General features: G+C 43.7%; 1 protein-coding gene across 1 annotated transcript in view; it reads right to left on the reverse strand.

The window, feature by feature from the left end:
* Window positions 1-5,351, reverse strand: part of GALNT13 (polypeptide N-acetylgalactosaminyltransferase 13) — a 230,818-nt gene extending 225,467 nt beyond the window's left edge. The window contains exon 1 of the mRNA XM_070941942.1: window positions 5,076-5,351. The gene's annotated coding sequence lies outside the window, so the exon portion shown is untranslated. The remainder of the gene's footprint in view (window positions 1-5,075) is intronic.
* Between the last annotated feature and the right edge of the window lie 1,390 nt (window positions 5,352-6,741).

Consider the following 6,741-nt stretch of genomic DNA (forward strand, 5'->3'; position numbering starts at 1 on the left):
AGCTCATGTTAAATTAATAACAGCAAAATTAAATTAAATTACCTGAGATTGTTTGCATTCAAACTTAAATCAAACAATTAATAATTCAAATAATTATTAATCAATATTCCCCCCCTTTTCTAACAGGAGTTTATTCTGATCATGGGTCCTCTTAATCTTTTTTTTTCCTCGTTAGTATTTTCAAGCAACTAAAAACATCTCGATATCCAACTTCTCTCTATTCTACAACAGAAAAATGTATGATAGTTCTATAGTTGGATGATTCTGCTTTTCAAAACCATATGTCCAACACAAATATTCATTTGAAAACCATATTTATGACTAATTAACAAAAGAGTATAATAGCATAATGATTAAAAATAGAAAATAATGTAACATTTTTTAAAAGCCGCTTTAATGTGGCAATTCAAATTCCATATGGAGAAGCTAAAGCCATCATAGTTGAGAGCGCATACCACTATGAATTTCAAATGGGCCTGCAATTGTAATATTCTGGATAGTGACTGAACAGGAAAATGGGATTTTTCTGATTGCCTAATAGTATTAGATGGATAATATATCCACAGAAACTCTAATCCAAACTGGGATAAGTGACTACAGGTAGTCCTCAATTTACAACAGTTCATTTAGTGACCATTCAAAGTTAAAACGGCACTGAAAAAAGTGACATATGACCATGTTTCACAGTTACGACCTTTGCAGCATCCCCATGATCATGTGATCAAAATTCAGACGCTTGGCAACTGGTTCATACTTATGACCGTTGCTGTGTCCCAAGGACATGTGATCACCTTTTGCAACCTTCTGACCAGCAAAGTCAATGGGGAAGCCAGATTCACTTAACAACCAGGTTACTAACTTATCCACTGCAGTTATTCGCTTAACAACTGTGGCAAGAAAGGTCATAAAACAGGGCAACACTCATTTGACAAATGTCTCACTTAACAACAGAAATTTTGGGCTCATTTGTGGTCATATGTCGAGGACTACCTGTATTGACTCCTGGGAACTGTTTGGATTAGTCCCTGCAAATTTTCTTGGCAAAATTATGGAAATGATTTGACGTTGCTTTCTTCCTCAGGCAGAGAGTGTGAGTGATTGGCCAATGTCACCCAACTGGCTTGGGATCTAAGGAAGGACTAGAACCCTCAGTCTCCCACTTTCTCACCTGGTCCCTTAAGCATTACACCAAACTGGCTCTTAATGCAAATCAGTCCATTCATATAAGAACCCAACATGACCTCATGTGCCATCTCAAGACCAAAGTGAATTGTTTCTTAGGACTGTAGCTCCATCCTTATATTATGCTTAACACCTGTATAAGATGATTTAAATACAGAAGGCTGACTGAGGTTATAAAATATTTAAAGGTAAACCTTAGAAATACATTCACCACACATACCAGAAAGGTTAACTCTATCTTAAAGGGAAGAAAGCCTTGAACAATGTGCCTTTGTATATAAGCTTGGACGAGAACTGAACCAAATATTAAATCAGACATCTTGGTTTCTGAAGCAATTACACAGACATCATAATATGATGCAATAAAGTATTGAATTAGTTTATTGAAAAATATGTCTCTGAGTTCAGGGTAACGTATCATTGAATAATAGTGGTGTTATCTTCTAATAATTGTGTTTAGAACTGCAAAGAGAATATTTGTTTAAAAGATATAAAAGCATTGAAGTCAGGTGTTATGCTGACTTCAGAAACTATGGAACTGTTTGCAACTGTCTTCTATCAAAGCATCATTTCCTACATTACAGTACATTCTCCAGAATTCTTGTAACTCACAACTTCCATCAACCTTCCCCCTACTTGCATACAGGTAGTCCTTGACTTACGAGTTCATTTAGTGACCGTTTGAAGTTACAACAGCACTGAAAAAAGTGACTTATAACCATTTTTCACACTTTCAATTGTGCAGCATCCCCACGGTCACATGATCAAAATTCAGACACTTGGCAACTGACTCATATTTATGAGTGTCCTGAGGTCATATGTTCACCTTTTGTGGCCTTCTGACAAGCAGATTCACTTAACAACCGGGTTACTAATTTAGCAACTGCAGTGATTCACTTAACTGTGGCAAGAAAAATAAAATGAGGCAAAGTTCACTTAACAACTGTCTCACCTAGCAACAGAAATGTTGGGCTCAATTGTGGTCATAGGTTGAGGACTACCTAGTTGGAATTAAAGCAATCATCATTCAATATGGGCCCCCAATAGCAATCGTAAGTCCTTCTTTATCCCTGTCCTGAACAAACTGAAACCCTGGACTATTAGATTTCAAAGTCAAAAACATTGCACTCCAACAGATATTGCTCTCAGATGGAAAATAACTACTCATGAGGAGCAAAGTTCTCTTTGCTAACGTGTTCTTCCCTGGAATATTCATTAACTGTACAGATATTCCTGGAGATATGACAAGGATCACAAATTATGTTTGTAAGAATGCCCCCAACCCTCCAGTTAACATAGAAAATAATCTCCAATACAGGATCTCAGGTGCATTCTCAAGAGACTTAATTAAGATGTTATCCTAAACAAATTATATAGTATACTATTCTCATTACCAGCTTTATTTTGCTACACTCATTCTTGTCACGGCATTTCTTTTTCCTAGACCAGAAGCAGTCTCAACTATACGTATTACATATAAATCTAGACGATGTGTTTGATCTTAATGTCTTTCTGCTATATAAGCATACATTTAAAAACAAAACAAAAACACATAGCCTTACTTACTTAATAAGTCAAAAAAGTGAGACCTTAAAGTAATATGCAATCAAGTACATAATCCTGCTTTACAACTAGGTTCTGGGGGGGCGGGAGGAAGCAATTTCATGGCTGCTCTCTCCTGTGAGACCACCACTCGGCATAGAGTCCATATAGTTACTAGCAGCCTGTAGTCAAAATATTGAAATGCCTCCTTTTAGTACTATGGCCAATAGGTAAATACGTCATCTTAAATTGTATCGTTTCCGAATACTGATTTACAAAAATGTCTTGCTGGATCTCATATTCTCAAGAGCTCATTTAAGCAATGTCAATCGCCTTCAAAATTACTTTATTCTGTATTTAAAATTCAGCCTGATAGATTTGAATAATTACAGGCATTTTGCTCCTGTTATATAGGCCTGAGAAGAAAACCTACCGACAGAAACACACCCTGTTTTATACCTATTTCCTCATTAAGGGGATATATGTAAGACTGCAGCTTAACTACCTGATTTTTCCATATTTACTCAGAAGTTCCCATGAAGTTTATAGGCACACTTACTTGTAAAGAAGACTCATTATTAGCTTTGAGCAAATATACATAGAAATCCCAAGAATACCTAAGCATGAAGATCTACTAAAATTTGAATGTATTTGCTGGATGGAGTGACATACTGTATCCAATTCATGGATCCAACTGCATCTCTTTTATACACAATATTGATTTGATTCCAAAATCTTTGCAAAATGTATACAGCCCCGTTTCTCTGAATATAATTCACTTTGGGGTTAAGATTTTGCATGCTTTATAAATAGCTGTACTTAGGAGCACAATGGACCTTAGCTGCATTATCCCATAGAAACTGGGAAGTAGAAGATTGGGGGGGGGGGGAAGGGGGGGACTGGATGCAAAGATTTTAAGGGATCAAGGGGCAACCAAAATAGTAAATTTCAAAATCCAAAAAATATAGCTCAAATACGTTGGCAAAGAGAGAAATGGAAATTCTGGACAGGCATCAATACTGTAATGGTGTTTGCTTACTATCCAGGGAAAGGAGTTAAGATGTGTTCAAGGACACCAGTGCACTATTCCCCACTGACTTCTGACATTAAAAAAAACAAAACAAAAAAAACAGAATCCAGTGGCTCGACCATACAGAAAATCCTCAGCAGCCCCCCAATTTAAGGATTCCCCTCTATCCAGTATTTTCCTCCTCGTTTTTAAAGAGGAACCATGATGCGAAGGAGAGCCATGTGAGTGAGACGAATTCCTCCGCAGTAGCAATCTCCCAGCGAAAAAGCAAAGGAAGGAACATTAAGTGCTTAAGCCTCTCTTGATCCTTTCATCCGCCCACCCGGTCCTGAGTCCATGATCCGCAGCCAAGCCAGCAAGACAATCGGCACCAGCTGTGGGCTAAAGCAGCAGTACGCTTTGCCCTCAAGCCACAACCCTCCAGAGAGATGAAATTGAAAGGAGAGACTCTTCCCGGTCACCTTTCCAAGCACTGTGATCGCGTCTTTTAGGTGACAAGAGACAGAGAGAGAGAGAGAGAGAGAGAGAGAGAGAGAGAGAGAAGCACGGAGTCCCGTGCGAAACCTTACTGCGTACTTCGTTGAGTCTGGGAAAAAGACCAGCCTTTGCTATATAGCTCCCTCGGCCTTAAAGAAAGCGAAGGCGCCAAGCTTCAGCCAAGCCACCTTCCTTTTTAAGGAGAGGGGCCGTTTCGTACCAGCAAGCAGATTCATTTCGTTTAAAAAGAATAGAAAAATGAAGTGATCGCGCCCACTCTTTCTTCTTCTTCTTCTTCTTCTTCTTCTTCTTCTTCTTCTTCTTCCCCTGCCTTCCAAAACAGCTGCTCCAACCCTGCCTCCGGGATAGCTGCTCCTCATTAACCGATTCACACTCAAAACACACACACACACACCCCACCGACTGAAGCCTCCCAACACACCCGGGGCTCCCAAAAAAAAAAAGCCAAAAAAAAAAAAAGCCGAGCCAGAAAGTTACCGCTGCTCCACCGGCCTTGCGCGCCACTGCAAACCACAGCTGGGGAGCCCGGGTGATGCCGCGCAAAAATGCTTTCTCGCAACCGGGGATCGCGCGCTGCTGCCGCCGCCAGACGTGGGGCAGACGCGCTGGCCAAAGTTGCGGGTTGTCTCCCCTCCCCTCCCCTTTCTCAACGCGCTCGCCCTGCCAACACCCCTCCGTCAGAGCCCACCTCCGACACGTAGACGGACCCTGTGCGGGCAGTGCTACTTCTCTCCTTCCACCAGCCTTTTTTGCCTTGGGAGATGCGCCGGCAATCGGTAGCTCTCGCCTCTCCCTCCCCCGCCGCCCTTTTTTGCGGCTTTACCTGCCAAGAAGTCAGCTCGCCTCGCCGTCGCGCTGCCGCCTCTGGAGGGAAAGCCCGGCTCTCCTCTCCCGCTGGATCCCTCGATTAAAAAGGACACGCCTGACGGGGGGAAATTTCCAGCGCGGCCAGAGGAGGCTTCTTCATCTCGCGGATTCCTCGGCCCGCTTTCTGCTCCGCTGCTCGGGGTTGGGGTGGACCGGAGTGGGGAGGTGCTTCGCTTCCCTTCTTCTCCGGGATAAAACGAAAGCGCCGTCCACACCTCGGCGGCCGGTGCTGCTGCTGCTGTTGCCGCTGCCGGGGCTGTTACTAATAATATCAAGCCACGGCACAGGAGCGAGGCAAGCTCGGCTAAGTCACGCCCCTTTCTCTCCGGCTCCGCCTCTAAAAATCGCCCAGGGGATTGGCTGGAGCTGGGCTGGAGCCTTTACGTAATCGACCCCCCCCCTCTCTCTCTCTCTCTTTTTCTCTCTCCGCCCAGGGAAGTGAGGCAGCAAATGGGTTGCGCGCGGCGGGTTACGCTCTGCCTTCTGCGCCCTCCTCCGCCAGCAAAGGAGGCCGAGCCCGCCTTCTCCTTCGGGCTGCTGGGAGCGTTTACGTAACCGGCCCGCCCTTCTAGCTCTTTTGAGCAGCTTTGGTGTGCCTGGACCATCGAGTCTCCAGGGGGGAGGAAAAAAAAAATCAAGCAGACGGGGGTGGGGAAGGGAGAGCGCGTCTCCTTTTGTCCCTTTCGCGTACAACCCCGTCGATGTGACGCTGCCTTTCTTGCTTGCTTAAAATGGGATCTGCTTCTTTAATGACTCGGAGATCTATAGTTTTGCCGCGGGATGCATGGCTCTAGGAAGGCGGGTGTACGCTGCATGGTATACAGGGCCATTTCCCCTTTGGTTTCACGGGAGGAAATGTCATTCTGCCCTGCTGTGGAAGGACCTGGCTTTTGGTTTCCCTCCCTTCCCCGTAGGATTGGATCGTAGCGCAGGACGAGCGGCTTAAAAAAAAATAATTTGGAAACTGAAGGATTGCTTCTGAACGCAACAAACAAACCCAAGCTTTCTGCGCTTGCTCCTCGGCAGTTAATCCCAGAGGTTTTTTTCAGTAAGACTTAATTGCAATAATTACACGTGTATAGCAACTTTCCACTGGCTGATGGCCTCCGGGGGATCCTGGAACTACATTTGCAATCAACCCAAACAATATAGCCGATTGCTAAGAACAATGAATTTTGTCCTGAGGGCAGGTGGCTGGAGACACCTGGTGTTTTATAGGTAGAGGTAAAAAGACTTACGACTGTGGATGCATCCATAGCGTTCTCCCGTCAATCAGAAAGAGCTGCTCTGAATTGTCGTACGGGGTGTTTCAGTTCCCCAAACTTGTACAACAGTGTATCATGGTTGATTCTTCCTCTGGCTCTTGTTCCTTTTTCGCTTGCCGCCAGTGTAAAAACCTCTGTCTGAAAAAGTTTTGACCTGCTGTGAACATAATTAATGTGATATCCTTGTTGGAATAACGGGGTGGGTGGGTAGATAAATTCACAGAGATAACTGTCAGCCGGTGATCAATGCCCTAATCCTAACCCATTTGGCGGGGAAGAAAAAGTGAGGCAGCTGAAATAAGCAGATGTAATCGATTGGTGAGCATAACTTGCTGGCAAGCAAAAAGGGAACAAGAA

This window comes from Pituophis catenifer, unplaced genomic scaffold (assembly GCF_029215685.1).
Source record: "Pituophis catenifer annectens isolate HBS135680 unplaced genomic scaffold, rPitCat1.0.hap2 SCAF_1, whole genome shotgun sequence".
NCBI classification, from domain to species: domain Eukaryota; kingdom Metazoa; phylum Chordata; class Lepidosauria; order Squamata; family Colubridae; genus Pituophis; species Pituophis catenifer.